The following is a 25,985-nucleotide window of genomic DNA, read 5'->3' as shown; positions in this document are numbered from 1 at the left end:
GGTCTGTGGGTATTTTTGTCTCGATGATTAGAATTGGTTCTCTCCTGCAGTGAGATATTAGGTACTCAGGTACTCGCATAGTGATCTCGGATTACTGTGACACTACCATCCAAGCATAACAGATGGCTTCCGCCATTCATGATGGTACCATGTTTAGCCCACCATTTCCTCTCTGTGTTGTCCTTTTCTAGCTCTCCCACGAAGGACTACGAGTGATTACAGTGAGAGACATCGCCTAGTTTGCCAGATGACTTCCTGTCAAGAGTTGTTTTCCTTCCTTATCAATGAGCTTTTGGCTAATCAAATCTGCTAAAAGAACAGTCACTTGTGGCCCCTCAGGGCTAATGAGAAGGTCAGTTTCAATACCAGAACAACAGCAAACAAGGTGAAAGGTTCACTGCTGAACCAATCACGTCTCTTGAGATTCAATGTGTGGTTGTGGCTTAATTCACTGGCCCTGTTACCTAGTTTCGTGTGATATTAGGGCCGTTTAGACGACGCGAAAAAATCCGGATGCGTCCCGAATCCGGATTAATTTTTCGTCGTGTAAACGCAAAAAGATCCGGATCAATGTGGTTGCATCCGGACTAAAAAGGTACCATCGCCTTGGGTGGTTTTAATCCGGATTCATCCAGATTCGATCCGAATGCGGTCTTTTCGCCTGTCGTCTAAACGGCCCTAATGTGTGATATCATTTCTGTCATCAGCAGTTGGCGTTGTCGTTACTATGTCCACACAAGCCTTGAAAAGCTACTTGCTCTCCCGCTGCACCATCCCAAGGGATTTATCTGCTACCCTATTTGAAAATAGTACAAATCCAGTCGCTGCTGCATTTCCATAAAATAGGTCTACTGGCCAAAAGTACAGTAATGTAGTTACTTTATAGCCATTTGTTTACAAAAGCAGAGGGAAACCAAAAAATATCTTTATGATCTCAGTGAAAAGGGGTTTCATGAAATTTCTGGAAACCAAAAAAAATTGTGACTCTTATTTTCTCATTTTTTGCAATGGTCGCAACATAATTGCATCGTATTTACCATTGTTTCTGGTACATCCTGTTATTTGGGAGATTGTTTGATCCATCGAGTCAACATCATTCAGTTGAGTGGTAGAATTGATCCTCCAGCGTCATGTCGGTCTTTTCTTTGTTGTTGCAAAGAAGACGTTTGTTTGCTTTGATATTTTCTCGGCTTTGCCATAATGTGTCGGACATTTTTTGCAAAAAGCGTATCTGTTTCTTTTCCATCGCGACTTCTTAGGTGGTCGGCGCGAAAGGCATTTCTGTCCCGTTTCCTTAGAGCTTGTTTTCATACTTCATGAAATGTTTTATGGATTAAGAAGTTGTGTTATGTCATGGTTCTCTTATGCTTTTTTCATGTGCAGCGTGCGATGAAAATAATTTTTTCCAGTTTAGCAACCAGACTTGAAAGTTAGAACCCTGGCAGATTCATGTAGTCGCAGTCATGGTTTTTCTATTAGAGTACCCTGATAGATTTTGCTGCCAGCCTGGACAAAACTGAAATGATGTCAAAACTGTGTAAAAATATGGTTAAAGCACCGGGCCAAAGCATTTTGGTGTGGAAAACACTGTTTACTCGAACATGTCAAAAACTGCTGAAGTCGGTCTGCATTTCTGATGAGGAAGACACTTTGTCCACGGGTTGAGGTGGCTGTACCATTAACCGGTTTTACCCGCCAAATGCCTAAGTGAAAATGATGCCCCACGTAAACCCATAAACAGTTTTACAAAAGTTCCCTTGAAAACGACCGTCAAGCATCATCATTAGCAGGGTGGAGATCCCCTTTAGTGTGAATCTTGTACTGTCATCATAATATATGAGCTACTTACATTGCCATCGCTATTTGCTATCATGGTTTAGCCATAACCATAAACCATGATAGCGAATTTGTAGCTGTTTGCGGACAGTACAACATGGATACATTTATCTTACCCATTCTGTCCAATTGGTTGATACTCATGGGAAAAAGGCCGAGACATATTAGAGTTATAGCCTATGTATGACAGTGCTCTTACCACACTCTACACTAGTTGGAGTTTGAAGGCAGGAGCTGGGGGTCAGTTGGAGTTTAAAGGGGGAATAGAGGCAGGAGCTAGAGGGCCAAATTGGTGGTTTTAATGTGACTAACATGCATAGTAGGGGGACTGGGTAGTGTTTAATTCAGTTATAAATGTACATTTTGTAGTCTTTATTCAAGCCTGAATAGTGTAGATTTACTGTGAGAAAAGAGCCCCTCCCACCGACCCCTCCTGCATCTAGACTCCCAGGATGCTTACTTAATCCAGAGTCTTTGGCCACACACCCTGTCTGACCTACGTGCATTCGTGAAGTAAAAGGTGGTACAAAACCGACCCCAGAGTCCGATGAGAAGTTGGCCGACATCAGGCAAGAATACTGCTCTGTAATCTAATCGCTTGTTATAGAGTGCCTGATGGCTGATTTCAATTCCAATTGACTCCATTTAATGTCAGGTTACACTCCAATTAACTTTGAAAATCGACAACAAGTTTATCAGAAGATTTGATATGGAGAGTTCCTGCTTGCTGGCATTAACCCCTGCATGCTGCATTACTGGCCATTAAGCAGGCTGTTGCATCATGCAGTGGAACCCCGGTAACACAACCGCTCATGGGACCGAGTTTGAAAAATATATTTGGATTTAGAAATTTTTTCATCTTTCAGAGTTGAATTTTTTAATAAGTTCAAAATTCTGAAAGATTTTCGAAGCCAACATTTTTTTGGGGCAAAGGAAAATAATCTATTGAGGGTTTATGTCTCTTAATTGGATCAGCGCTTGGAATATTTAGGTCTTCTTGTCTTCTTTTTATAGTACTCCATGTTCTTTCATACAGAAATAATGACATATTTCTTTCCATGCTCCACGACTTGGAGATTAATAGTAGCATGCTGCTCCCAATTACTGTAAAATATGTTATGCCACGATACCAATCTACACCAAAGAAAGCTTGTGCGTGAGAAGTCAGTTACATTTGGAAAAATTAATTTGTCACCAAGAACGACGATTCATTCATAAGATTAAGAGTCACACGCATACTGAATGGTATAATCTTAAAGTACATATAGCACTTTATATGGTCCTAAACTGCACTTAATTAATTATGACTTTAATTGAAATATCTGCACTTAGGTTATGAAAATGTGCTTGCATGCTATCTTCCATTAGTTACTTCAAACCAAGAAACCCAAAGTAAGGTTCTGCCATCTTTATATTATGTATGTGAATAAATGTACTATAATTGCATGCTAACTTTACTTTCAACAAGTATTCAGTTTCATGGTAAGATTCAAGAGTTTATTGTACATTCTCATCTACAAATTAACAGAAATTTCCTGTAAAAGATTTCTGAAATGGACCCGTAAAGTACTGAGCAATATATTTACCACTCTAAGGCATAATCTAGCAATGGGATCGTCTTTATGTATAAGCAAATGGTTTCGCACTTCTCTCAAAAGAGTTATCGATCCCAATCGGACGCGAGTACTTCTCGGCCGGTTCTCGTATTATCAGATAATTACAACACGATTTGCACTGCAAATTTACTTAGGGAGATTCTGTCGCTCGGGTCAATTTTTCCTGAGATGTGAAGAGCCGCTGGCTCGGCTCATGTGGAAGAGAACAGGTGACTATTGGAAGGAACATTGATGTTTCCAACTTGTATCGTGATGATTCAACACGTGCATGTTGACCTTCGTTTACCTCTGCCACGTGATTTGATCAGTGAAGTCGACCCCCTTAAGCTGATTTCATCACCAATAACCAAGCACCAAAGCTGCTGGGCTAATTTTTAATTCAGGCTTGCCCAGGTTGTATGATGTACCAAACAAGAACAATACCAAAGATATTAAATCAAGAGCCCCCTTTTGGATACTTGTACTGTTTGGGTTAAAATTTGATCAAAATATGAGCGTGTGATAATTTTCCTAAAACAGAAGAAAGTCATACAAGTGGGTCATATCACTGCAGATACCAACTGGAGGCAATTATTGCTTTGGTGTCAACTTTAATAAGATTCAGACCTGGTGCACGTTTCCTGCAAAGGTCACTTGTAAATTCTTCAGCATTTTCAAGGTGCTTCCTCATCAAATCAGCCAAAGGTTGTGTGAGAATTGTGCCTGTTATAATATTATGATATGTTCTGACTTGGATCTTAAGACTCAGTGCATGTAGAAAGCTGACCCTTACGAGGTCCCAGAGATATGTGCCAAACCAATGATTAGATGAGACAGTTGTGGTTTCTAGGTTTCATGTTGCTGCTGATATGATTATGTTACAACTGCAATACTTGATTGGAGCTTCATATTTATAGGAATAAGTTGAGTTTCTCAGGAATGGATCTTCATGCATCTTCATGCTCCTATCTAGCACTATACCCCAGATCTGGTGTGCTGTACGTTTCAGGAACTGGTTCCTGTAATGCAGGATTTTGCTCTAGGCACATAGAACCCTGCGTATTCTTCTTTCCAGCCTTGGGTTAATTGATACCTCACCGCAATGGTGGATAGCTCATCACCAGCAGCCATGGTCTAACATGTCTAATGTAATACTTAGTCATGCGCACCAGTGGTAAGCTGGCTGTAATATTCCCAAGGGCGTGCAGGTTGTGCCAAGAATCATGGAGGTCAATAACCAGGGGTGTGAATCTGAAGCACATTCTTGATTACCACTGGATAAAAATATATCTTCTTTATAAGAACTTAGCGTAACTCAGGAGACAGAACTCTCCTCAGGGGAATTGGTAATATTGGACTTATTTTGGATTGGAAGTGTTCTTTGGGTCTGAAAATATTGAGTTTAGAGCTAAGCGTCAACTATGACATTATTAGCTCTATAAATAATACTGGGTGAAATGTATGCATATTCCATTTGAACTTTCAAAAGAAGTTACTTTCTATAGCAAAGGGTTAAAGCTAACAAGACATGTTTGTAGCTTATATTTAGTAATACAGTAATAGCTTGCAAGATAACATGATAAGAATACAGATATATTTGCGCTGCCTAGGGGGAACCTGGTGGTTTTTTCATAGCATTGTTTATGCGCAGCTTTGGCACCAGTCGTGATGGAAATTCCTATCGCTGTCAGTTACTACATTCCAAGGGTTAACCTTGGAGGAGGCTTCCTTGGCACACTCCCCCAAACCCCTTTCAGGAAAACCTTTGAAAAAGACCATGACATTTCAACATTTTGAAAAATTTCACATTTGATTATGAAGTTCTGTCCTCCTTTTTCTCAGAGTCTGCCTTATAGGTCAAATTTGAAGACAGTTTCAGAAATCTCTGCAGAACCTTTAACTGGAAGATAACAAAAAGGATTTTTCTGCTTCTTTACCATAGCCTTGTTTCTGTGGTGGCGGCACTTCAGGCCAAGTGGACTGTCTCAAGTATCACTTTGGTTGTGTTTCTTGTCAGGATATCCTGCTCACTTACACAAAAAAGCACTTTTTATTGATTCTTGGAGATAGCAGTGATATTGAGTGACTTCTTGCTTGTCTAGCTTCAAACCTTCTCATATCTGGTGATAGTGAAAGAAAGGTATGGTCTCCTTGAGGTTTTTTTTAACTTGGATGTATCAGGGATGACAAATTTCCAGTTTTAGGTGGATTTCAGACTTCTTCCTCTTAATAGATAGTAAATTTGATAGGTGGAATTGAATGATTTCTGTCTTAACCCTCTGTAGATCTTTCAATTTTTTTCGAAATTGGACCAAAAAATCTGTTTTTGAGAGGCATTTTGTGCAAGCCAATTGAGTGCTTATTTATTGACAAGATTTCCGCTCAATGGCATCGGTGACATGTGCAAGGTTTCTACTCATCGAAGCATGGAAAAAACTGTAAATTTAGCCGTGAAATGTTTTCTTGAATTGTTCATTACAGAGAAGCCGAAAATGATAGGTTCTAAACCTTCCTCACTAAAAATATTTTTTGTTGAAATTCCACACCTACCAACGAAAACGTTGGAAAGATGGTGAAAGCAACTCATGACTCTGTGACTCACTGGTGGTTGCTGTTTAATAGTTGCTTAGCAGCCAAACTAATTAATCCTCAATAAATGGACCACACATGTAAAGAAATGCTGTGAAAACAGAGAAATTGCAGAAAAGTTTGCTCACTTATTGCGAGCACAGGAAATTACGATTCTTTCCACTCATAAAACCGTCCCGATGAGTCTCGATAAAAAACAGCAATGCAACTTTCCTCATTTCTGATGGGAGCAAGACTAATTGGATTTCCTTGCGGTGGTAAAAAGTCAGTGTTGCATGTTTCGCGCCGTAAGATAGTTGGATAATAAACATGCGCTGCATCGACAGCGTGTTGGTGAGTGAAGGAAATTAGCAAGTTGTGTGACGTTACATGTATATTGACCATGATTGACTCTGGCAGCACCTTTCCGCTGCTTTAGAAAAACCTGAAATGACACATGTCATGAGAGCAACTTGTTAAATCAAAAGTGGTTTTCTGATTAAGTTGAGATGAAAAATTCGCATGTTGCTGCTTTGATATGAAAAAGGGAAGGGTGCGAGAATTGAGTCACAGGCTGGATACAGTCATGGCGAACGTTGTAAAACTGGTCAATCCTTTGAAGCTGTAGCTGGCTTTTTGGTCAAGTGACGCGAAACATCTCTTTTGGTTGGAAAATCTGCTTGAAAAAAATTATATTTGGTGACCCCACTCTTGCGTCAGTCCTGCTTCGACTTTGCCAGGCTGTAGGGGGAAGACACATCTTTTAACCTACATGAGAAATCATCATTTCTTTGGTGGTGAGTTCATGTCAGCAAGTTGTCTTAAAGTAAGAGAGGGTTTTGAGACAGAGAGGGGTACACCATTGCCAAGATAATTTAAAGTTAAGTTTTGTTATTCCGAATCCTTACTTGATACCACCCACTGCATCTTTCATTGTGGATTTTTCACTTTCAAGACAAGCTACTGTTTTCTGCAATGACATGTCTAAAAGAAGGTCACGTCTCTGGATGAGGTGCGATTGAAAATTGAAAAAAAAAAAAACTGACAACTTCCTCAAGAATCTAAAAATCGATTCTAATCTTGCTAATGGCACCATGATCAAAATTTCATGATCTTGTAGTCATTGTGTTTTTTTCTGTCTGAGTTTATTAGGAGGAAGCATCAAGTTTATTAAGTTTTTCACCAGTGGATCTTAATGTAATTGGCACTATCAAATGTGACTCTCTCATTCATTTAATTCTCAAGTTGAATTAATTAGCTTTCTTTGTATTAACCCCTTCTTTTGGCAGTTCATATTCATAACTGAAAATGAAGGGAAACTAAATCTGTGCTTGGTGCATGTCCCTATCAGCCTACAGGATGTCCCAAAAATGCATAACATTCGCAATTTTTGTAAGATTTTTCTTCAACAGAAAAGTTCCCTGAAGTCTGCGATGACTAAAGTTGGGTCAATGTGATATCAGCGTGGATCACCATATACCTCTGACAACTATGATTCAGGCAATAGATCAAATATCAAAGATTCTCAAAAATTGCACATGTCTACCAATCACCCAATCCATATACAATAGAACCTCTCTCTCAAGGACACCATTGGGACTGACAAATGCTGACCTTATTAGGGAAGTGTCCTGATTACAGAGGTGAAATTGTTTAGAAACAACCGATCTGTGGCCTAAATCACTGTCGCTAATAGATAGAGTGTCCTGCTTAAGAGAGGTGTCCACTAAAGGAGGTTCTACTATATCGGTATCTGTATTACTCCATCTGTTACTATAAGCCACAAATACTTATCAAATCCATATCATGCTGCTGCATGACAGACAGAATACTTTGTCATATTCTGAGATACACTGATAATAAACTGAGTCATAAAATGATGCCCTTCAAGTGCTGTTGCAGCCTCTTGATTGCCTTTCCCGCCTAAGTTATAGGCATACACAATGTACATTATTCTATGAAAATGTGTATTTGTGGTTTGTGTATTGTTGTGAGGAATGAACTCGCATGGTTTCATCGTTGTGGAGACAACATGTCTGTGACTTCTGGCAAGGCTTGCCTGGTAGCCTTGAATATACAGATTCAGGGCAAACATACTTAACTGAAGGATTTGCAATAGGGCCCAGAATGAGCAAATGCATCTTGCATCTAGTGATCAAATGTTTCACATGCAAGTGATGTTACTTATGACCAGCACTCTACTTTCACTTCAGAAATATCGGATAATGATACAAATTAGTTCAATTGGATTTTTCAATCTCATCATTATTTTAGGCGTCAGATTGTCTGGGACTGCACTTGGGTGTCGAGTCACATCTTCAAAATGTCCCAAAACTTAAAAGCATCGTCAACAACTCAAAGATCAGCTTAAATTAGTCTCACCTGTAAGTCGCCACCAAAAAAGCTTTTCCCTTTTGTCCCCTTGTCATGTGATGTTTAATGGATGATTGAATAATTAAAACAGATGATTAAATTTATCTCGCCATTTTGAGACAGTTTTCAAGAACATCTGGCGACACCTGCTCTTGTATTGGTTTTGCTTTGTTTCCAGTTGTTCGGAGAAATCAAGCTAACTCGGCCAGCCTTGTTTTCCAGTAATGAACCTTGTGCCAGCCTTAAACAGTCATGTTAAAGGAAAAGTGTCCTGAGGTATTGCGTGACCATCACTAATGTGTAGTAACAGAGCTCTTGTATAGAGTGGAGGGTGGTTCTGGAGTGCATAGATGCAAAAACTCTTGTCTTGCCTTGCCTTTAATAGCAAAAGAGTAACGAGTCTGGCAAATGCCTGGGGGTCCTCTCGTCTCCAGCACCTCAAGGAAATCGATAAGCTAACTTTGATATAAAATTGTACTCTGTGCTCAGCCTCTGTTGATTTTAAATCTCACTTTGTAAACGAATTGCCAAGTGCTTTAGTGAGTTGTTAGATTCACAAAAATCCTATTATATGAGATCTTCAACTCCAGCTTGTACATTCACCTCATGGAATATCGCACCGATTATTTTCATTCAAGCTATTATTACGCTTTAATCTGAGGCAGCGTCACCACTCAAGTACCACAATATACTATCGTGCAGCCACCAAAATAAAATACAGCACCATTGAACCCCACTTGAACACCTTGAGACCCAGGTCGTCGCCAAGCTGCATGTCGGCCATTCATGGAGCAACGGCCAAGGGTGTGCACAGTCTATCAAACACACTCTAGTTATCTGAACCAACACCTCATTACGGGCTTCTCAGCAGAATTAATGAAACCGGATAATTCTCCTGGGGACCATCGCAAGCCCTCAAGTCATTGGTCGATTTTAGGGACGCCTCACGAGTTTATTTAAGGGATGATGACGTGATCCGACATTGACATAGTCTAAGCGATTTTGTCTGATCGATGGAACGAGCAGGAAATTGGGGAAACGTTCGCTTCTGATTGGTTTGGGGTAGAATATCCCTCAAACAATATCCTGACAAGGCAAAGCAATCTGCTTGATTTGGCATAAGCGCAGTATTAGAGGTTGACATAAGACCTTTAGCAATTCTACGTGTTTTGATTAAAGCAGCGTCCTTGCTATTTTGAAGTTGGTACGTGTCAAATATCAGAGCCGGGGTTTGTTGTAGGGATGCACAGATTTCAGCTTGCTTCATTTGTGAGAAATTTGAAGATACAGGCACAGTTGGGCTCTGTTTGTAGATTATGCTCTCAAAACTCCACCCGGACCTAATTGAGATAGCAATGCATCATCTTGACCCTAAATGTATTGACATTGCTTAGCTTCCAGACAACGCACGTGACGGCAATACTGCTGGAAGTTCAGTATGGCAATGCATATGCCCTCTATATAGTTATGTCTATTACCAGCTGTTTACAATTATCGGCATTATAAGTAACTCGACTCTTGGGGTTAATTCAACCTGGCTGACCAGTAATTAGCGCACGATTGATTTTAGCACTCCCTCACTAGCATCTAGGGTGGAGTTCCCGTGCTAATAGCATGAAACCTAAGCCACTGCTAATAACTAGCTAAACAATGAGGCATGTTGGGGTCAAAGCCTTTGCCATTACTGAGGAGAACTGTGAGGTAGCCATGCCTATCACTTTCCGACACCGAGAAGGAAGGCTGCTTTTCCGCTAATGCAGGAAATCCTGTCCATATCTAGTGCCATTATAGCCTGTTTGAAGTCCGAGGAGCAAGGCACTCCGATATTTCTCTGCGATAATGCCGACACATCTCAACACTATCGTTTTGACAGACCAAAACCTATCAGCCTTTGAAGATTGAAGGCAGGCGCATGTTCAGGAATGAAAAGGAACTTCAGCGTCCCAGCAAATAACAACAATGCATTATTCATTCCCCACCGGAGTTTGAGAGGCACGATATGCCACGGCAAAGTGATGGTGCAGTGGCTCTTTGGTTGACTCAAGAGGCACAGTAAATGTCCCTGCAATCATACTCTAGTTTCACAGATCTAAGACAATTTCAGCATTTGAATAAAGTCTGAAATAAGTTTTCACTGGAACATGATGTCGTGACCATTATACTCCTTTTCGCCAACCCATTGTCAGTAAAAAATTGATCTTGTCGAATGACATTGAACGACCATGTGCTTAATATCAAGCTTGAATTGAATATTTAGAGGCGGTCTTAGGTCAGTGATACTACAGTATATCCCTACTGAGCGGTAAGAATGTGTGTTGAGTTACATCCAAAAAAGACAACCCTTTATATTTCTGGTTACATGCATACACATGTCTGACTTCGCCATGTTATAGCCGGAGATGCACAGTATTCTTACTCTTAGAGCAGAATTTTGGGAGTAGCACGTAGAAACTTGTGCTGCAACGTTCGGACATCCGATAGGCACAGCACCAGTACTCAAGTGTCCTTGACACTCTACCATTTTGGCACAACTCAGCAAAAATCTGTGAAGTAGTGTACACAGTAGAGATACTTGTCATATGCCAATATGTTCCCTCATTATCAAAACTATTGATTTTCATTCACCTCGTAGAGTTGATTGTTTTCGAGTACCATTCGAGCAAGTTTGGAATCGGTAAGGTTCATCACCGGAAAACAATTCTCGGCAATTGTTTTAGGGCTCGTGGGAGCGAGTGTAAATAATTGCGCAGTCATCATTTAAATAAAGCTACATGTATACTCTGTTTGTTCGAAAATTGGAAAAATTAACTTGAATTTGAACATTTCTAATTGTGTATATATGAACTGAGTATAAATTTTCAACCATGCCGTTGTCTATACAGCTATACAAGTACTATAGATACCAAGTTTCAGCGAATTCGCATGCATAATAACTGCACTATATGACATTAGGCCATAGGAATGATTAATCCTGTTTACCGTCCGAGTGATTTAAAAAGATGATGAGGCTTTTTTTCATTTTTCATTATTCATTATCGGTTTACAGCCTGATTTACTGGTCAAAACACACGCGATTCAGCAAGTTCCAGTAAATGGAAATCAGGTCGGTCATCAACATGAGGCATTGAAAAAATGTCATTATTATGATGAAGAGCCTACCCTGCCAAGTTTTTATTGTGTTTTTCAATCATTTAAGGTAAAGATGAACCACTGGAAAGATTATTTAATTTAAAAAATTATGGCAACAATAAAATAAATAGATTTTTTTTAAAATAATGAAAATATTTCATGTTCGCTCAGAACCCATGCGGGAGGTGGACGGTAAACAGGATTAATAATTCCCATGGCCTTATGTATTTCTACTTTCCGGAGGCACAAGTAAATACAATGACCATGAACATCATACCCCTTTAAAATCAATCTGTTCAGAGGTATTGGGTCAGAAAATACCAACATTCTACATAATTTTTGCGAACACTTTTGGATGTTTCCTGTTACATGTAGATCCCTCTATCCCTACATGAGAACTTAGGCATTAGTGATAGTCATCAGTAGCTTTCAGTCCCATAAAAGCGCTAGAGAAGCTTATATTAAAAAGGATCATTTCGACACGTCTGACATAAGTGCTAAATGTGAAAGGAATGGTGCTAAAAGCTTTCACAGGCAAGTGCGAGGCGATCAGATATGCAATGGCGGGCACCACACGTTCTTGCGTAAAAACCTCAATCTCCATCACCTGTAAATAGTATATCTACTATTGATCGAGGGGCTTGCGTACCACTGCAACAAGTCTATTGCCCATACGACTTAGTCTTCTGAATATCATATATCTCAGCTCTCCAATTGAATGCTGGGTGATCCAAGGTTTGCCGCTGCAGCGTGTTCAACGACAACAACGATTGAACGCTGGCTATATTAGTCACAGCGCTCTCCTCTGGAGCTGCATTCAAGATTAGCACGGCGTGGATGTAAGCTGCGTTATAGCAGCTCTCTCGTCGTTAACCGGTTTCTCTGTGTGTGTGTGTGTGCTATGCTCATTCTGAGGGATGGTGTTAATTGATACGTATTGTGTTTGCCGACAATGGCATGGTGATTCCTCTGACAGGTCAGTATACAGAGCAGCACGTAGTCTTTATGTAGTCAGTGTGTCTTGCGTGTGTATTGATGTACACCTGCGGATAGGGCCAGGGTTGAGAGGCTTGCATTTGGGATGCTGTACTCAGCTTTATCGAGGGGAAGAGGGGGCATTCAGCTTAATTTAAGGTCTCTAAATGACCTATCAATCAAGAAAAAGTGGTGGTATCAATTTGAAAACGATGCGACTCTGAAATGCCACAAATTTCATGTGGATACCGGTATAACCAGCTAAACAGGAGGTCATTGTGATATATTCTTCGATATGCTGAGCTTAAATACCCCCTTTCTATAGCAGAGAACTTTTTGGGAACTGAAGAGTTGGTGTTGTGAAGTTGTAGTCATTGTTGCATATTAACAGAACTAAAGTGCTGGCTGTGTAGCATTCATTTATAGCTTGTGTTGGGCTATATACAAGACATACAACTGCATCTCATCGCTACAAAATCCCAATACGCTAGCATCTTATCTTATTGGTGTAGTCATCCTTGCTCTTGTTTCAGCCATGATAAATCTTCCTTCGTTGCACCGTTCTTCGAGTCAATAAGGCTAATGCATTTTCCATTTGGAAAAGCTTACCCTGTCTAACAGAGTTTAACCACTTATCGTTTGTGTGTAGTAGATGCCTTAACCTTAACAAAATAAACTTTGCCGCAATGCAGTTTTATGCAGGCAAATATACTGAATCTTGACAATTATTATGATATTCGTGTGTCAGCCTACTCAATGGCATTGCTGAAATTTACTGTAGTGTAACTGGGGAAATATTGTAGCACCTTGTTTTGCATTTGCAAATTATCATGAAAATATATTGCTTTTGCCCACTTCGTATATTTTGTGTTCACCATTGATGTTTGTATCAAGTCTCCTGTGCACTCAGCACAGTAATCAGTAACAGAGTAAAATATATTGATCACCACTTAGGGCCAATTGCAGAGGTCAGCAAGTGCAAGGCTAATAACGTTGCCAAAATACAGCATCGGGAACGAATTCATTGACGATCAATCCCTGGTAGACCATGCAGTGTTCAATGTACTCTGAGCACTGACTGGTAGGGACTCGTGAGATGCAGGGGAGTGTAGGAAATTTAATTCCCTAGATGCGGCATCTTCTATCTCGCACACATAATGTAATGTATGTAATGTATCGTACACAGCAACGACTCTCGCATTTCAATTTAGTCATACGAAGTATATTATTGATCCCGTTCGGTTGAGTATGTATTTAAGGCTCCGCTCGGCATCCTTGAACTTGTGTACGACATGTGCATGGTTTTGACTTCTTAGAGATCAATGAAAACCCATATCAGTCGGCAGAAGTTCCCAATGGATGGAGTTAGGACTGTAAGCATTTTCAAAGCAATTACCAGTGTGGTATCTTGACATTTTGTTCAATAACCCAGAGTTGACTTCTGGAGATTTAGTCAAATTAAAGACCTTTGTTCATTTGAAAATTTGAAAATTAAATGTGAATTTGAAAATTTCTAATGGGGTAAATACCTACTACAGTGGAACCTTCCATAGCGGACACCTCTCTATTAAGGATTACCTCTCTATCTAGGACACTAGTTGTGGTCCCAAAGTGGTGGTTCCATTCAATTTGGCCTCTCTAATCAGGACATCTCTCCATCAAGGACAGCAGTTGTCAATCTCGAGGATGTCCTTGATAGAGAGATTCTTCAGTATTATACAAATACTATAAATGCCAAGTTTAAGCCAATTCGATCGATGCCTGCATAATAAATGTACTGTGGCAGTGATTATGTCAAGCATTGTAGTTCTGTGGTACATGTAGTGTACCCGGGGACGGAAAAAGCTGCGGTATGTAATATAACAAACAGTCACCTCCAATGTATCTACTTCTCCCCCTATATGCATGAAGTTTATTTTGCTCTCAAATCAAAAGAGAAAAATCTTCCTCAACTTGAGTGCTCTTTGCCATGTTAGTTGAACCCACGGCATGCTCAGAAAATAAATCGCGCGAAACAAAAAACTGATGTACGTGATGGGTCTTCGGGATCGATAGATGCATTCCGGTGGCTTATTGATGCATTGTTATTGACAGGCGTAATCAATTGTGAAGAGAACATGATGATGAGTTATTTATCAGATCTATGCCTTATTGATTCTTAAAAGGGATAAGCGTTTATATGGGACCTGGATGTTCAGGGTCCAGTTGCTCAATCAGCTTTATCAGTAATGTTGGCGTTAGCAGTAAAGACTTCACGCTAATATTTTAAATAAAGTTTGCTGAAGGAGAGAATGCTGAAATGAGCTGACACCTTGCTTTTGTACCAAGATTTCCAAGTAAGCTCTCCATAAATGTAATGCGAGTTCTTTCGCATTTGACTGGTGGCACCATCTACAACTGACATACACATGTAAGCTGTAGGTGAACCACTGCGTGTGCATTATGTGAGCGGCACATATAATATATGATGCCTCTTGAATTTCTATCTTTGTGATGATATCAGTAAAAGATACCTAAACATGGTCAGGAAAACAAACAAATAATATAGCACATAGGTGGAGCGTTCAAAAAAGGCGGCTTTCAAATGTAATACAGCAATTTGTTAACAACTGTTTTCATTTTCCAGAAAGTGGGACGTGTTGAGACTTGATGCATTGGCATATTTGATCATTTTGGTGGTTGATGGTGACGCAAACTGCAACTATCCTTAAGGAAATCACTGTGCGATTATCTAGGTGATGGTGTTTTATTGATTCTGTGTGGATCGCTTGCAATGAAAATGGTTAAGTAAGCAGCAACCCTGGACTTTTTCGTAGGCGTAATGGCGATCGATTGTCTTTGTGTTAGAGAAATGCTATCAGATCAGGACGGTTTTTGTGAAATCGATGAAGGGCCAAGGCTTTACAAAGGTGCTGTAGTTCTGAATTCTGAACAAGAAATATAACTTAAAGAAGGCTTCCCCAATATCTCTGCATTCGAAACAGCAACTTACTGCATCCTAAAGAAATAACTGCAGTGTCTAAAAAACACAAGAGAAATCTTTGCATATATCGTCTGGGGAAGCATAGGCAGGGTTGCGTTTTCCGTCTGACAAAATGCATACCGTTGTTACATATCAAGTTTGCCATCCCAGCAGTTCTTTTTCTCTGGAAGGAACTGCAATGGTTATGTTACTGTCAGCTAAAAAAGGAACAAAATGACTTGTGAGTTTACAGGAGCTAGAATTGTTCATCGCTGGAAAATGTTGCTTTTTATTAGCTGCTATCTATTTACCGATAATGCATTGCCGGAAATTATTTTAGAACATTTTTGTGACAGAGATTGCAGGTCGTTGACAGTATGCGTTCATTTTTTTAATATAACGTTGCATTTCTAATTTCCTTTACAAATGTTTCTAGGAACCTTTTGGTTGTTTTTTACCATCGTTCCTCTATTTCATAGAAAATTGATCCGCAGAAATCCTAACAGACCCTTTACCCTGGGGCTCTATCTCTTGCCTGCCTCTGACCTTGATGCCCATTCTACCCCATCAACTCCTCATAGTATAAATTACATTCAAACCCATCATTATATAGGCCTATTTTGATCAATCTGCCTTTGTTAAATTGTTGCATTGGAAAATTCTGACCCTGAGGCAATTACAACTTTGAATTTTGTTAGCGGCTTGTATATTGAATACATATGTTTAGTGTGTAAACATGCTTCTCTTTGTTTTATTTCAAAAGAATTTACAACTTAAGATATTGTCACAGTAGACCTGAAACCTTCAGGGGCTGATAGTTTGCAGTTTTGCTCAATTTTGATGACAAAATTCAGCATTTGCTGCATGCAAATGTTTGATGGTTGCATTAAATGCGAAATGACAGTACATTGCGAAAATTGCAAGCATATAAATTGGCCGAAACTTTCATGGTTTGCAGTAACTTGTTTGAAGACTGTGAAAGTCACTGAAATCGCAATCTATTTCTAACATGTCCGTTTCAGAAATCCAGGGTTAATGACTTCAAATCAAATTTATCAGGAAGACCCATTGACCTATTCTCCAATTTTAAAAAACATCCTGTTTATTCTTCGTCCATAGATATATATGAAAAGCAGGCAAGGTTATCTTGACAAGGTTATCTTTTATTATCGGAAAGGGTCTTTGGATGTTTTTAGATATATAAAGGAGAAGAAACAAGAAATCTGTAAGTTTAGGAGTGTTTATCTGCTATTCAAAATACAGTGAAACCACTCTAATATGGCCACCCTCGAGACTGACAAGTGCTGTCCTTTATAGAGAGGTGTCCTGATTAGAGAGGTCAAATTAAAGGGAAATCACCAATTTGGGACTGAAACTAGTATCCTTAATAGAGAGTCCTCTAAGGTTGGTTGGACTGTATATTTTTATTATTTTGGCCAATGAGCAGGAGGAATGATTTTGGGGACATTGAAAAATATCTTATTCTTAAATGTCTTGCAACTGAGGGTAGCATTTATCGGTTTTCAGACTGATATGGTTAACCCTTTAGGTTTGCTAGCGGCTATGCCTTTGCAGACAGATTGCAATGAAAACATTCTTTTGGCGAACTTCTTTTTCTTTTGTGTTCGGATTTTTGAGATGCATGCTAGAGAGTCAGTCCGCTGTCGACTGTCCTTGTGAGTTCCACCACTGAGCTTTGAGGTCAGGGCGGTGTCCCTTTGCCAGTATTCCTCTCTATTCTTCATTAGGGAGCTCTGAAGCACATGAGCTGGAGTCCCTGGCAAACATCTTGGAATTGGACCCATTTTCAATGCACAACTCATACACTTCAATTCTGGTTCAGACATGCTATTTCCTGGCTTGTTTTGGTCATCCACCTCAGAACCTCACCGTTGATTGTGGCTGCTAAATCCCCGGGAGCTAATTACTTGTGAAAAGATCTACTTATGAAGCAGGATTGAGAAAGCATCATCAATCAATCGCAAGACCAAATCAAGCAAGTTGCGATTAGCATTGGGGTGTGGTTGAGTTAGAGTTCATGGAGTGGCGTGGCTCTCGGACCAGTCATGATATCCCACTGGGTTGGTCTCTTTGTCTAACCTGTCTTACTCCACCTAGTTGTTTAAATGGGAACCAGTCGGAAATGCTCTGGTTGTAAATAGCACTGATTGAGCAGCTCATCTGAGGTCTACTGAAAGGTGTAAGGATTGACCGGGGTTAAAGTATTTGGTTGGATAATACCCTCTGCGATATGCGACTAGACCCAAACCTTTCACTTTCACTTTAGTGCATCATTGGGTAGTCGCATTTTCATTGTTTTAACTGTATTGTCACTCTTGTTCATATGACTAGTAAGCCACACTGCCAAGTCACAATCATTGTTAACCATGAAGATTTGAGTCAAGAGTACCTCTCACCTCTCAATCTTTAAAAAGGCTGAAACTGGTAAAAGAAAGACATGCTTTCAAGATGAGCCATATGAAACTTTTAGCAGTTATTCATTCACTGCAAAGTAAAGCAACCTGTGTCACTAATTGGCTCAAGAAGGCACTTGTTATTTAATTTTATCCAGCAACTATGTGTTGGATAAGTGACTGGCTGTGACTTCATCCACTCACCACTTTTCTCTTTGACCCCTGAGACCTTGCTCTGTGGTGTCTAAGTTTAAAGAAAACCTACGCTTACATCATGCGTCTTTCAATTTACCCCATCTAGATTCTGTAAACCGAGTTAGCCAAAATTCTTCAGGAGTTTACAAGATGTGTAGCAAAAAAGTAGCATTTGAGTATTGTGGAAGTCGAGCCGGCTTTAAGGTTGTCCACCACCCATTCTTGTTGCACATTGCATTACCTATTAGCATTCAACAAATGGCAAAGCTCATTACCTCAGTTTGTTAACTTGAACTGCTCGGTGCTGATGGAAAACGCCAGATATCTGCAGCGAAAAAACATATATCTCGTAGTCGCTTTCTATCTGCCACTTACATCCATTGCAGCTCCCGGCACCATTTTTACCGCCGCAAAGAAGCAGCTGTCGGTAGCCATCTTAGTCACGGAGGCTATTGGCCACCTAACGCCTCATGTTCCACCCCACAGTGGATTCGTTAATTGATTTACATTAGTTAATTAATGCACCGTTCCATGCCTGTCAGGCCAAGAACTTCGATCATGTGCAAAAACCTTACTTACCTCTAACAATTACGCCACATTAACCAATTTAGCGTGTCTATTTTTCTCGCTGCTTGAGGTTGTTCAGCAATCTGTGGTTGGTAATGACTTCGCTACACCCTGGTGTGTCCTCCTAGTGTAGTATTCGGCCTCGTCTGGCGGAGGTATAATTTTTTTCGGTTCTGGGAACTACTGCATCAAAGTGCAATAGACTAGGGTAGTAGGACGTCAATTGAGACTTTTTCTCAAGAGAACAGATCTTATCCAGTCTTCATGGCATTCAGTGTTGGTGTGCTCTCACGACTTGAAGAAATTTGAACAAACGTCAGAGATTCTTCCTCCAAGAAACCTTCAGATGTTGTTGTCCTAAACATTTGCAACGCCATATGATATTTTCTTGTCGTGTTGCTTGAGACTTGGTCATGTAACCTCACCGAGAATTACCTCGCGACCGAGGGGGGGGGGGGGGCACTCAGTGACAAAACAAACAGATATTAAATGCTTTTCTTTTTAGCATGAATGTTTACCAGTACTGATCAGCCTAAATATGAATGCTTACGTCTGCTTTCGAGAATGCACAAAAGCATGTCAATAGTAATTCTTTTGTTCAATTATTGAACATTTCAGCAAAAATCATCATATCTATGTAAAAGTGAAATGAAATACCTTTCCAATAATGTGTAGGTGTACATGTATGCATCAACAAAACACAACACACTCTCTATCATCATTAATGCCAGTCATGAACTTTTATCATGTCTGATGTGCATGATTTTTCTGATTCAAAAGCATTACCCCTGGGCACCCTTTGAAGAAAACAGCACCAATATCATGTTACATGTAGGCGTAATATTAAGATTTTTACATTGCTGTTACTTAGTGTCTTATGTGTTATTAAAAAAGTTTTCAAAAGTCTGAAATTGTTATTGGGCTATCTTTTTTTCTTCTTGCGTCATTTCGACTTTCTCATCTCAACTATAGAGTGCAAGAAATTCAGAGTACCATGGATTCTGGGTCACTATCCATAAATTTTCGCATCACAAACTGCCAGGATCAGTCGAAGCAAGAATTTATAAAGAAGATCCTGCTCCTGTATTCATAAATAATGATCAGATGGCTCAATATTTATGTCCTGTGCTATGCTCAATCGAAAAATAATGTTATTCCTGATGCTGCTGTCTTATCGCATGCGGACATCAACTAAAAAGTGACATGATACGAACCAAGCAATAAAACTTGCTCGGAGCACATTGAGATACTAAGTGCATGTCTTTTTCCAATATTGCCATATTCTTACATTGCTCGGTGCATGTTGAATGCCAGTCTGACTCAAAAGTTCTTGAGCATCATTCCCTGACAGTGGTATCGATTCTCTTATTTTGTTCCTATTTCGCTCAGAAGCAATACATTGCATAAAGAAAGTGATGGACTTGGACTTAATTTCAGACTATTTCGTAGATGCAAAAAATAACTTGACATAGTTTTCAAAACTGGTTCACTTCTTATTGCATCGTTGTACTTGAAACGCATTTCCGGCTTTTGACTTCTTTGTCGCATTTTAACATTGGAGTTTTAGATTACAAGTTATTGGTTCTCTTCATGTACCGGTAACTGGCGTATTCCTTATTGCATCGTAATGGATATTTATGTCAAGGGGGTAGAACTTTGGTGCAATTTCTGTGCTTTTCATACAGCGAGCCTTATATTTCTTTGGTACCAGGCTAGAGGGGAACCTTTCATTTGCCTTTGTAGCCAAGTTGCTTTCTGTCGTGCTTCAGGAATAGAACTTTCCGCTCAGCTTCGATAATGGAGAGGAAAATTACCTTTCTGCCTGTTTAGGCAGCATCTTCACACATAACTCAGTGAACCCCTGCACCCTTAAAAATGCAACAGTCCTCATTATTACGAATTATATTTTTATTGTGCTTTCAGAAATTTGAGTCGGCACCGTGGTTAGATGAACAAAAAATGTTCCGATTTTGCATCCGGTTCCACATGCACATGATTAGGTATATCCCTTAGTTGCGACTTGGTTACCTTAGTTACATATAAACGGTCATGCGTAACTGGATGCAAAATCTGCACATTTTGTTGCGTCTTCTGACGACTGTGGTGTCGATTCAAAGGTCTCAAAGGAGCATTGAACGAGACTTAGTCCCGCTATTACATGCACCACTAAATTCCGATACTTCGCAGCAGGCTGTTTTTCTCCACGACAATATTTTCACTTTTTTATCACATTAATGAATATGAATGAGTGAACAATTATCTTATTTTCTCCCACTTATAACGTTAGAATTTCCCATGACGGATTCCTGTGATATACCGCCTCGAATATCGTTCAATTTTTAATTGTTGTACATGGGTTAATAAGAAGGGGTTGTTTATGTATGTGGCTTACAGTTGTGGGAGAGATCTCATAAAAATAGCTCATAAAATAGGACTGTCAAAGGTTCTTGTTATCATAATGTCTTGATTAATGTTTATTCATGGTATATGCGACATGTATATAAAACTTTGTCTATAAAACTTTGTCTCCGTTAAAAGTATGAGCCAAGTACATTAGCAGACATCGCCATGATACATGGTCGTAGGGCTAATCCGTGGAAGGATTGTCGTTGTTTTCCAACCGTTGACTTTTGATGTCAGAATGAAGACATGATTATTTGGAATTCAGTTTTCGGAAATATTAAAGCTGTTGTACACTAATTTTTTAGACATCAACTTGTCAGAATCCACTTTCAGATATAACCTGTCGGATCAAGCTATGATCCTGTTTTCAGACATCGCCTGTTTGAATTCTGCTTGCAGACATAATCTGTTGGATCCAGTTCTCAGACATAAGCTGTCTTTATCCAGTTTTGAGACAGTTTATCTGCATAAACACATAAAATCATATAAGAATGCAGAAAAATTGTCTGCTTTCGGTAAAGTACGAGATTAATGTATGACTTGTGAAAGTAAATTGCGAGTCAATCTGGATCTATTGAAAACTGATCGACTAGATTACTCGGTGTTTATTTCTCATATCATTTGATGGGTTTCCATCGAAAACTGTTGCCTTTCATCAAAGACAGATTACTTCAATCTGTCTTTGCTTTCATTCCTAGGCAACGGGAGGAAATTGAAAATGTAGTAAGGTAAAGTAGAAAACAACTGGTGTGAGATTGAAAATTAAAATTTCAGAGTATTGAGATCAATTTCTTTTGCCTTAGCTTCAGAATCCTTTCCTTCTTATTTTCACTTGGTGTTCGCTGTGGAATTCTAGAGAATGTTCATCCTCCAAGCTAAGGCAGGATGAGGTTTTTGTCTTGCCTTGATCAAATCCATATTTAGGTAGAATTATGTTCACGGAGTATCGCATTCCATTGTTTCAGACGTGGAAGACGAAAAAGTTCGAACTTTTTTTCTTCTTACATGTAGCAAGAAAAAGGAAAAAGTTTGCTTCGTACTCCCACGCGGGCATATTCCTCCAAGCTAATTACAGTAGAGGTATATGTGTTATTCATGCAAGTACCGCTAGGGATTTTCAAATGATGACACGCATCTCAACAACCTCCAAACGTTTCATAATTTGAATTAGGTATTCTGTCAGAGTCTTCTTGAATAAGCTTCATGTTTATTCTATTTCATCTCACAGTCCGACTGTGTTATTTCATCACCGCCACAAGTGGTTGTTGGGGTCCTCTTCATTTCCATACTTCCACTTGACCTTCTCTTCAGAAAGTTTACCTGTTAACCCCTAGATACCAAGTTTGTGTCTGCGGTTTTGAACACTGATCAAGAACCAAGAGGTTTAGGTTTAGAAGATCTTGCTTGGGTCATCTATTTGAGGACTATGGTTGCTTGGGAAATATTCCTTCTGGTGAACAGGCCGGGTTAAAGTTCGATCGATCATCCAAGTATGAGAAACATGAAAATGGTTTCCATTATCAGATCAATCTACCTGCTGTTATCTTTAGCTGATATAGATGTATAGACTGACTTGAAATACACAATGATAACTTGCAGATGGTAAGAGGAGCGCACAACATTCCAAGGCCTAGTATTTTCCGCATCAAAATATCATATTAAAGGTATAGCACTCCCACTAATATTGTGATTTATCATTCTTCGAATTTGATTTAGATTTGAAGTGTCAAAATGTCCCTCACGTGGAAAACTTTCTTTTTTTAGTCTGGTAATCACCCACTTTCTCACATTTTTAACTTTCTCTGTAATTTCCAAGTGACATTTCAAATTTGTTATTCAAAACGTAGAAGAAGCCTAAGTAGTATTTTAATCAATAGAACTCATATCGGAGAAATATTATGACGCAAATCGAGTTTATAAATCAGAAATGTCAAGGTTTTGTTATATTATTAGTAAATTGTTATTGGTTTTTGTTGTTTTGTGAGGTTTCTTCTGTTGCTTTGATTGCTTTTAGAATGATAGGTGTGTCTGTTGCAACCCATCATTTGAAAAGAAAAACATCCCTGCTAAATAAAGCCAGTTTGGCAAAAGCCCTGTACAAACTACCAAACTGTTTGACTTAGGTATTCACATACCATAAACTTTGAAGGAGGATACCAGACACTTGGGTGTGACAGACTTCCGGTTTTCTTCTTGATCGATGTTCGAGCCAAATTTTTTGTGGTGAAATTGAGAATCAGACTAAGATATACTCTAGCACTCACCAATAAAAGCCTAAACTCAATTGTTCCAGTTCCATTTTTTTTCGATGGTGACGCTGGAAGTGGCAATCTGACTGGCGCCACCCACCTTTCGTATCAGATTAATTCCTCATACCATAAATATGAAATTGATAATGAAAACTGATGTTTGACAGAAGCCATTTAGATGTGGGTATAATTGAATATGTAGGAAAACGTCAGTGGATTTAGGGTAACGTTATCAGAGTCAGTCTGGCAGTTTGGCACTGTCGGGCTTCAAAATGACATTACAGTCTGTAATTATTATGATGGAGGCACTTTGTCTGACAGGACTCTACCATAATATGTCGTGGAGGGAATTTCAGGACAGACATGTTGTTGGCCAACAGTTTGGGTTCAAACATAGTTTGTCAGAAATTACCGACAGATGGCCCGATGTCAGTGAGGACAGTTGTTCATAGATGATGCATGAAGATGAAAGATATAAAATTCTGCTTACAAGCAACTATGCATCACACCTATACAATTTTGGATATGTTAGAAACTTTGCAATCAAACTAAATGTTTGACTAGATATGTTAGAAACTTTGCAACCTAACGAAATAGTCATAAATATCAGTGGTTGAGTTGGACGAGGAACGGTTTTCAACATACGTATAAAGTTGTCTTCTGTTGTTTAATATTTTGGTAGAGATATATAATTGGGCAAGAGACAGTCTTGTGTATGTATCCTTGCTGATCCTGAATGACCAAACTGGCATATTAGAATGAACATCTTTAGCTGGTACTGCCTATGACCTGATTTGTTCATTTACTATTGCTTGTAACCATCTCAGTCTGAACATGCTGAGGTTGAGTCACAAACTGACTGCAACCACAGCCAAGTCATGCCAATTTGTCAGCGCAGAGTTGACATTGACTTGCAATGCCTCTGTTGAAAGCTACTTGGCGAATTTCAAACTTGACATCACCGCATTTTTCTGCGTGTCTACAGCGATTCCATGTCTTCTTTGGCATAAACTAGCTGAGTCATTTACTGACTGTGACCAGGGTTTGGACGTGGTAATTTGTAACCAACTCTCTGAGGTTGACATTGATTGCCAAGGGGTCTCGGGGAAGCATGAAGCTCTGTGAGGAGTTCAGCTGACAGACAGTGTGCTGTAATTATTTCCTGCCATTTCTACCATGGCCTTTTAGGTTGATTGCATGGCACTAATTAATAATAAACCTGGCATTTTTCTTGAAACAAAACTCATGAACTACTGCACGTCCTCTGCATTTTGCCATGTAAGCAAAATCCAAATCCACTGCAAGGGGGTTAACATCTCATGGTACATGTGTGTGCCAGACAAAAGTGTATGATATGCTTAGAAAAAATGTTGAGGAAACGGCTTCTGGCCTTGGGTTAATCAAGAAATCAGTAGACAGTAACCTTAGGGAATAGCAGGTTCTTTGATCTGATTCAATGTTTAGACTATCACATTTAGTCTGCGGTACATCTAGCTGAGCTAGGTCCTAGCTGGCATGAAAAATGTGCCCAATTGATCATTCTGATTTATAGCTCCTGAGGCAACGCCAAATATGTTTTTTTTCTTGAAAATTGGAAACGTAGTCAAAAGACAGGCGATACATGATCAGTTCTAGATTGGTCCTTGAGGACGGGGAGACAACTCTGAAGACATCTAGTCCCAATCAGAGCATTCAGCAGCCTTCTCGTGTCCAAAATTATGCTTCTTCTTAAAGGTCGGGACAACTGCTCAACTGTTGGAAGGTTGCTTACATGTTGTCGTCCTAAGACCTACTCGTTTTGTTTAAAAGCTGGAAAACTGAACTTGAAATGCGTGTAATGATACATTCTATTGAACATCATGATGTCATGATGTCATATGATGCAGCACTGGCAATAACGACGCCCTTAAGTTCTTCAAATGCAGTCAGCAGTAGCATCAAAGGCTCATCTTTACTTAATAAGTTCCATCCCATCCTTAATAACAGGAAGTCTTTGTCTCACTTTTGTGATCTCTTGTAGCCTTGGGTGTCAATATGCAAAAGCCATGAACTGGTCATTTCTTAATCACTGTAGATCATGATCTGGAAGTTTTGCGATTTCAGGATACATGTATAAAGCACTCTTTGGTTTTCCCTAAATTTGTACAATGAGGTAACAATTTTTATCAGTTGACTATCCAACCACTTCACTCACACCGAACACCGTGGGTTTTCTACCATCTTGAAAAAAATGTGCACGTAACTCGCTCTGTTGTCCACGTAACTCGCTAAGTTAATCCACTTGCGATTACAAGATGCGGGCCCGGAGGTAATGAGTGTTCATGAATCTTCACTATGCCAATTCTTATTTGTCGCAAAATCAATACAGCAAATGCAAATAAAATCTGATTTAGAATTTTATCCTGCGGGAGGTGTCCCCGGCATGGTGTCGAAGTGTGCACCCAATAATATTTGCCGTTACAGAATTATCTTGATTACGTTGTCGCGATCTCCATGTAGATCGAGAATCGAGGACAGTGTGTATCCTGATCTAAGATCGTTCAATCACGTTGTGTGGTGTGTGATTGGGAAGATGCGACATTTGCCATTGTCTTGTCATCGTTGCTCGGTGACATTGTCAGCATTGTCATTGACCAGACGTGCGTAGCCAATTCACGAGGAAGTTAATCCTGCTGGTGTAGTTAATCCTGCTGGTGTTCGAGAGGAGCTGTTCCATAGT

At 39.5% G+C, this 25,985-nt stretch overlaps 1 protein-coding gene across 4 annotated transcripts in view; it reads left to right on the top strand.

The window, feature by feature from the left end:
• The window catches only part of LOC135487146 (heparan sulfate glucosamine 3-O-sulfotransferase 5-like), a 249,269-nt gene that overhangs the window by 212,843 nt on the left and 10,441 nt on the right, over positions 1–25,985 (top strand). Inside the window, exon 1 of one of the 4 annotated variants that reach the window (XM_064770576.1) lies at positions 12,335–12,477. The exons of the other annotated variants lie outside the window; for them this stretch is intronic. The gene's annotated coding sequence lies outside the window, so the exon portion shown is untranslated. Of the gene's footprint in view, positions 1–12,334; positions 12,478–25,985 lie in introns of those variants that run through there. 4 annotated transcript variants of the gene reach the window in all.

The sequence above is a fragment of the Lineus longissimus genome, chromosome 4 (assembly GCF_910592395.1).
Source record: "Lineus longissimus chromosome 4, tnLinLong1.2, whole genome shotgun sequence".
NCBI lineage: Eukaryota > Metazoa > Nemertea > Pilidiophora > Heteronemertea > Lineidae > Lineus > Lineus longissimus.
This window is presented reverse-complemented; position numbering and strand designations above follow the sequence as displayed.